An 8,790-nucleotide genomic window follows, 5' to 3' on the forward strand; every position below is an offset into this window, starting at 1 on the left:
AATACCCTGTGCTGGAGCAGCAGCTCATTTGCATTTAAAGGGACAGACACAAAACGAAAATTTGTAACATGCTATATACAAATATCTGTGAGGTATTTTGAGCTAAAACTTCACATACACACTCTGGGGACATCAAAGACTTATTTTACATCTTGTAAAAAGGGTATTATACCACCCCTTTAAAATAAATTGATACATAAATACTTTTTTCAGCAAGGATGCATTAATTTGAGCAAAAGTGACAGTAAAGACATTTATAATGACAAAATATTGCTTTCAAATAAATACTGTTGTGTTAAATGCTTATAAACTTTCTATTCATCAAAGAATCCTGAAAAAAAAATGTGTCAAGGTTTCCAGAAAAATATGAAGCAGCACAACTGTTTTTAACCTTGATAATAATCAGAAATGTTTCTTGAGCATCAAATCATCATATTAGAATGATTTCTGAAGAATCATGTGACACTAAACACTGGAGTAATGAAGCTGAAAATTCAGCTTTACCATCACAGGAATAAATTTTAACATTTTAACATATTACAATAGAAAACTGATATTTTTAATTGTAAAAAATATGCTTTTTACTCACAGCCATAAATCAGACTCGCTGCTATGCATGTGCAATACCAAAAATAATGCTTAAATAAGAATAGGAGCAATACATTGCTTTTGGTCTGCGTAACCTCTTCAAGATGCCCAGTAGTTCTAGGTCTCTTGATTTTTTGATAGGTTAAACATCTGTAATACAAGTCTAAAGTTAGATTCACCAGACAGAAATGTAATCATTAAGCTACAAAATGTTTATGGGGCTATAAAGCAAACATTTTAAAGTTAATATCCTTGATCATAATTATACGTCTGCAAGACTTACATTTCAAACTGAAAAGTTCTTTACTCATTCAAAAGGCCTTTTACAATGGATTTGCTTGCTGGGTGCAGTCAAATTTAGTTTGGAGCTTTGAGGGGGGAAAGAATTTTTAAAAGCACCTCAGGTTTGAATTCCTCATGGTTTCACGGGATGATTGCAATGCAAACAACTGCTGAGAGAATGCGACAGAGCACTGAGTCAAATGGCTAGGGAAAACATGCTCTGGTATTCAGGAGCCCTAGCAAACTGTCTATGTCCAAACCACATCAAAACACGGGCCGCGTCCCCGTCCCAGCTCCTGCTGGGCTAATGGGAGTGTGCCCATAAAGATCAAGGAGTGGCATCCATGGAAAACACAGAAAGACGGTGAGAAAAAGGTACCATGATGACCCTCAATTATACACAACAACATTCCTCACCTCTTAATCGTGTGGAAATGCTTTTGTCTGATGCTTTTCGAGTTCACAATGTGTAAACATGTTGTCGGATGTCTGTCTAGCAGGGAAAACAAGTGTTTAAGGTGAAGAAACATCCTGTAAACATTGTCAGACAACCAAAACTGTGGGCTGTCTGGTGATCTGCATAATAAAGTTTCTAAATGCCTTGTGGGTATTTAAAAAAACTTATGTAATGCAATTTTGTTCGACTAACTTGTTATAACAAGTAACAGTCATGCACACAGACAGACAGACAGACAGACAGATAGATAGATAGACTCTACAAGACCCCTGAAGGTGTCCTGTGGCATCTGTCACCAAGACATTAGCAGCAGATCCTTTAAATCCTTTAGGTTGTGAGGTGAAGCCGCCATGGATCGAACTTGTTGGACTAGCACATCCCACAGATTCTCAATTCGATTGAGATCTGGGGAGTTTGGAGGCCAAGTCAACACCCTGAACTATTCATCATGTTCTTCAAACCATTCCTGAACAATGCGTGCAGTGTGGCAGCGTGCTTTATCCTGCTGAAACAGGCCACTTCCACCAGGGAACACCATTCTCATGAAGGGGTTTACTTGGTCTGCAACAATGTTTAGATAGGTGGCACGTGTCAAATTTACGTCCACATGAATGGACGGACCCAGGGTTTCCCAGCAGAACATTGCCCAGAACATCACACTCCCTCCACCAGCTTGTCATCATCCGTCCCACAGTTTATCCTGGTTCCATTACTTCCCCAAAGAAAATGGGACTCATCGGACCAGGCGACCTTCTTCCACTGCTCCAAGGTCCAGTTCGGACACTTGTGTTCCCATTGAAGGCTCTTTCGACAGTGGACAGGGGTCATCGTAGGCTCTCTGATTGGTCTTCAGCTACGCAGCCCTTATGCAGCAGATTACACTTATCCATAACCATCATCGTGCATCAATGAGCCTTGGGCGCCCAACACCCTGTTGCCGGTTTGTGGTTTGTCCCTCCTTGGACGACTGTTGGCAAATTCTCACAACCCACAAGTCTTGCCGTTTCAGAGATACTCTGACCCAGTCACCTTGCCATAACAATTTGGCCCTGGTCAAAGACGCTATGATCTTTAATCCTGGCCATTTCTTCTGCATCCAACACTTTGATTATGATGCTTACCCTCTAATCCCAGACCTTGTTAGGGATGGAGGGATGGAGGGATGGATGGATGGATGGATGGATGGATGGATGGATGGATGGATGGATGGATGGATGGATGGATGGATGGATGGATGGATGGATGGATGGATGGATGGATGGATGGATGGATGGATGGATGGATGGATGGATGGATGGATGGATGGATGGATGGATGGATGGATGGATGGATGGATGGATGGATGGATGGATGGATGGATGGATGGATGGATGGATGGATGGATGGATGGATGGATGGATGGATGGATGGATGGATGGATGGATGGATGGATGGATGGATGTCTTTCTTTCGTACAAACGAAGTAGGCAAGAAGGTAAGTTTGATATTTTAATAGCAGAATGGATCGGACACAGCGTGAAAGGTGAGTAAACAGGAAGTAGATAATTGGATGAAGCTTAACTGAATGATAACAAAGTCTCTCTTTCTCTTGCAGAAGCAGATGATGAAGATTCTCTGAAGATGGACTGAAGAAGATCAGGATCGACAGTAAGTATGCAGGTAGGTGACATAGAGAGTCTGTGTGTCATGAATAGACATGTATTGACGAGACCAGACCAAGAGTGAGTGACTGAGTGCTGAATATAAAGGTGAGCTGGTGATGGGATCCAGGTGACGGTGATTACTACTCAGAGGAGAGTGAGTGCAGGTGTGCGCCAAGGAGGATTCTGGGGAGTGTAGTGCAGAGACAGATGAGGAAGACAGACGGTGGATGTGACACCATTCAGAACTTTAGGGTCGGTAAGATGTTTTAATGTTTTTGAAAGACATTTCTTATCCTCACCAAGGCTGCATGTATTTGATCAAACACAGTAAAAACAGTAATGTTGTGAAATATTATTTCAATTTAATATAACTGTTTCCTATTGTAATATTATTTAAAATGTAATTTATTCCTGTGATGCAATTTTGATCAGTTCAATGCATCCTTGCTGAATAAAAGTATTAATTTATTTTAAAAACTCATAGTGAACCCAAGTTTTTGACCGGTATTGTATATACATATAAATATAAATAAATAAATATAACTGTCCATTCAATCAAACATACAGAGACTAAAGAGTCTCATATGTTCCAATGGACTTGTAACTTCACTCATGAGAAAGTTATCACAAATCATGCGGGTGAATGAGGCCATAAACTGAACAGCAGGATGTCCTATAAAGTTCAGGAATCCAGTTTAAAAGGTCATAATCAACAGCAGCATCTCGCAGTGACCCATCAGGAGGCCTCCACAAACACCTGGTGCTCATCTTCAGCAGGACTTCTTTGTGGTGTAGTAGCATCCTTTACGGATCTAGTGAAATAATTGTATGCACAGTTCCTGTCTAGGGAAAATGTGTTTATTTTCTTGTTGACTATAGACAGCAGCATGTGATCCAAGGGTTTCACGAACATTGTTTAGGTCTGTTTGAAGGATGTTGAAAAAAGAGGCTTGTGCAAGTGTTAACATCTGACAGAACATAGATCCTGAAAGCTCTGTTTTTCATATCATTTTGCCTTATTCTGTGGGGTCTAAAGTGAAAACACATGCATTTTTTTTTTTAATTCATGTGCCCTAGTAATCTTTTTAAAAAACTTCCCATCCCTCTTGCAGTGACTCTCTTCTCTTCTCTTCTCTTCTCTTCTCTTCTCTTCTCTTCTCTTCTCTTCTCTTCTCTTCTCTTCTCTTCTCTTCTCTTCTCTTCTCTTCTCTTCTCTTCTCTTCTCCAATTAATGTGTTTACTTGCCCGAGGATGGGGCAACCTATCACTAACATGAGATCACAGTCATGCAAACCAAAAACCATCCAATCAATTCCCCACGGACAAAATAAAGTCCCGCGACTCCCGCCCTACATTTTTTCTTATTTAAAAAGCCGTTTCATTCAGATATGCATCACAATAGGGAAGAAAGAACTTTGCAACTTCCGAAACTTCTCAAAAATGTATAGAACTAAATCCTTAGTGTGTGAGTCTTGACATTATGTTGCCCACTGGTTGATGACAGTGATAGGCCCAAATACCAGTTAGGACTATAACTTAAATTGCAACGTTTGACCATATCAGACAGACAATCTTCATAACTGTTGTAACATCATTAATTAAAAAATTCTGTTTCCAATTCATCAAAACAACAGCATAAAATATTGCACTTACATGCTCAGATGACACAGGTTCACAGGTGCACGCATCCTGCTGCACTTATGGTCTTGAACACATATAATACTGAGTAAAACGGCAGCATCCTGTGTCTGTGTGTGGACACCATGCATTCGGAAGTAAATTTGACCTCTGGTGAACTCTAAACTTCAGGACACATGGCAGGTGTGACCTGTGTCATGGTGTTTGAAGTCTTCATGACAGTAGGTAAACACATTACTGGGAAAGAAGAATGCTTCCTACTCCATCACATGCAGCAACACAGCAGTGAATAAGGTTTCCGGAGACATGGATGTTTCATGTTTGATTGAGGTCTGTTCTGCAGTCATGGTCAGTTTAAGATTGATCAACTGCACCGGTAGCAGAGGAAACTGCAAAGGGAGAGAAAGAAATCAGGGCACATTTTGACCTTCTCACCCTCAAGGCCAGGGACGTGCACAGGAATTTTGAGGGGCAGTTGCTCTGACCTGTAAAAAGTTTTTTTTTTATTGTTTTAAATTTGAAAAGAAATAATCTGGATTGAATTGACAGATGGGGAAAAACTCGCTTCTAATAAATAAAAAAAACGCTTAAATTTCGGGAAAAAATACAATCCTTTTTTAACCTTTTGGCTTCCCGTACATTCAGTTGTACTTCTTGCTCGTATCTATTCAGTTCTGATGGTACGTATGGTAACTGGGCAACTACGCATGATTTGTAGTATGATTGCGAAAAGGGAACAGAATCGACTGCTACACCGGTCGCGTGCAGCGCTGCAGCCACGTAAACAGAGTTTGCCCTTCCCCTACTGGAAGTGAATGAGGCTTTGCGATTTTTTTAATTATTTTATCTAGGCCTACGTGAAATTCTGCATCCATTGTACAATTTATTTATTTATTTATTTTCCCCCTCGGAAGGGCAATGTGAGTCGAGAAGGGCATATGGGCAGTTGCCCGCGGGCAACCTGAGCAACCCCCCTGTGCACGTCCCTGCTCAGGGCTTCATGTCATGAAAATTGCCATCTTGGGCAAAAATTTTAGGTTCTGTGTGGAAGCAAATACAGGCAGTTTTTCGTGTGTGTATCTTTAAATGCAAAATGAGCTGCTGCTCCCCACCCCCCTTTCCAGAGGGCTGTGGGCTACTTTACACTGTTGCCGTGGGTTGTTTTTTTAGTCCGTGCAGGTTAAAGCGCTTTTTACCCCCTTGGAATGCAGTTTTTACTGGGCTAGGGCTATAGTAGCTAGTTTTAACAGTGATTGGGCAGGTTTTGAATAGCAATTGTGCTGTTTTTGTTACGCAAACCTGGCAACCCTGTCTTAGATACTCCGACAACAACAAAACAGTATGGGGTTGTTTCCAAAGAATGCGTTTTTGCATTTCACTGCGCTGCTTTTATATTATTTTCTATCTAAACACGGGCTAGACGGATTCGAGGCCATTGTTGACCAATTGTGGGACGCAAGCGCAACAGTCAAACACGTCCGTCTAGTGCGTTAACAAAGAAAAGCAATGGAAAGTAGGGATTGGATTGGAAAAAAACAGAATATTTAGATTGTTTATTATGTAGCTGAGAAATTCTTGTGTTTCCACTGCTATAACAAGGATATTAACATGGCGGACTGTGTACAGCTAAAGGAGGATCTTAAGGTGATGAAACACGGGACAACTTTTTGAGCAACGTTGCTGCGGGCAGTGTTGCAGAGCGATGTTGCCTGGGCACTTTCCTGTTGAGAATGGGCAGCAAATTTCTATCTGGATAATTTAGATCGGTCGTGGGTCCTGTGTCTCACCTGGTTACCCATTGACGGCAAAATTGCTCAAAAAGTTGCCCTGTGTATCATCACCTTAAGGATCTAAGGTTCTAAGCTCAAAGGGTAGATTCAGTCACCAGTCGTTGGCGGGGCTTGTCACACTGTGACGTCACAATATATAGAATATATAAAATGCGAAGGACTCCTTTTGAGACACTGTTATGGTTTAAGGGAATATAAAAAAAGGAGTGGGTGGATTCTAACCATTATAGGATGGTTGTGTACACACACTTCCCACACACATATGTCCAAACACTATGTAAAAGTAAATTTAGCATAATAGGTTCCCTTTAAATATGTCTATATAGTTTTAATTTTAATTTTTAGTTTTAGTTATTTTAGCAATTCAACCTAAACTAAACAAAAACGAGACATTTTGCCTTGACAACTAGCTTAAAAAAAAAGTTTAAAAAAATTATATTTTATTTTATTTCAGTTAATGTTTATTTCAAGTAATGAAATGTTTATTTATGGACAGAAAGAAGTGCTCAAGTGCATGTGGGACTCATCTCACTCATCCTTCAACCTTACACACCTCGCTCCTTTCGTTTATAATCCTTTAACTAAGTCAGGATTCCCACGAGATGATGTGGTGATCACACCATCCAATCAGCCAGCCTGCCACCTTTCCATATACTGCCCTTATGAAATGTTCAATTGTCCATCTAGAGGCCTCAGCTATACATTTTGCTCTGTGACTAAATCGCTCCTGCTCTTTCTCTCCTGGTTTTCGGACGTCTGCTTGCCTCATCAGAACGACATGAAAGTTTATTTTAGCCATTTTCAACATGCACTAAACCCAGGACTCTGACTGTGTGTATAAACATTAGGATCAACAGACAGATACATATGTCCTTTTAGTGACATAGGTCATAAATTTGTTTCCTCATAAATTTCGGAATATATTTCCTTGGTCTAATGTTCTGTGAATTGCCGATATGGTTGTAAGCATGTTCCCTCCATTGTATGAAGAGATGTTGAAGGTTAAACTGGACAAACAGAAAGTATGAGGAGTACAGCTTTATAACCCACCTGAAAAACAACCTAAAGTGTCCCATGGGTACCTTAAATTAACCTGAAGTTTATAAGTCATAGAAAAGGGAGTCAGTGGAGTCTTTTTAAATGTGGAGGGTTAAGAAACAGCTGACTACTGTACAGTTCCAAATGCTCTTTCTTTGTCAAATATATTGCTTTTTCGATTCAAATAGCAAAACTTGAGCCAAGTGACTTAATGGAATATTCAAAGTCAGACTTGGCTTTTTCACTGTTTATATAATGATATTTCTCATCGGTTTACCATTTCCTTCAATGTCTCACAGGATTCTGAAAATGAGTTTTAGGGAGTCAGTGTACAGAACTTTGCACACTCCAGCTAAAATAGACCAGGGGTGCGTCTCAATCAGCTCCCTTGTTCACTAGTCTGGCACTGATCAGGGAGTCTGCAATTTTAAGGGCTGTCTCAATCCTAAAATCCTTCCAGTGCACTGAAACATTCACTCCCTAAAAAGTCACACAATGCACCGAGAAAACCACAGAGGTTCTGAAGCGTGAAACATAAATAACGTTAACTGCATCCAAAATCCATACTCTTTTGAGTAGGTACTTATTTTGAATAAGTAAATACTTCACAACCGCTAAAAATGTATGTTCTGTATAGTATGAATGTGTTTAGTATGAATATAATCTGGCGTACTACATTCGCCATGTTGTCATTATCATGTGACCTACCAGCATCAGTTGCGTCGCTTCACTGCCATCCATGAATCCTCTCCTGTGGCCTCATGGGATAGTAAAGCGTCCATCATATGCACACTTCAGAATCTTGCTGGAAGAAGTAGATCATCCGGGAACTTTTTGCCTACTGTGAATTCGGACATAGTTCTTTTGTCACATACTGTTTTTCGCCTACTATATTGTAGGGATGTATGCGATTTTGAATGCAGTATGCAAGTGAGCCAGGGTCCTATAGTCCTTTCCAGTGCCCAAATTCATGTACATGATATACTTATTCGCTACCTAAGGAGCTAGGAAGGCTTTTGCTCAAAAGACACATGCAGAAAAACTTCACTTTTATGTCTATAAAGGCATCCTTACAAGGGAATTAAGTATTAAAGGCGTGACCTTTGGCAAGGGCCTTTTTGGGGGACACTGGACACTGGACACTTCACCTAATCTTTTCACTTTGCGAAGAACCTTCTATCCCCATGTGAAACATTTCTCAAGGTTGCCTGTTTTACAGATCATGCCTCCTGTAGCTCGCGGGACACATTCCTGGTCTGCTCACAAAACCATTTCTCCTCTGAAGAGCTGCATCACTCAGCATTTTGTTTTGTTTTTTGTTCATGTGACAGGATGATCTGAATTTATTGCTCCA

Source organism: Abramis brama (genome assembly GCF_963993115.1).
Source record: "Abramis brama genome assembly, chromosome: 18".
In the NCBI taxonomy this organism is placed as follows: domain Eukaryota; kingdom Metazoa; phylum Chordata; class Actinopteri; order Cypriniformes; family Leuciscidae; genus Abramis; species Abramis brama.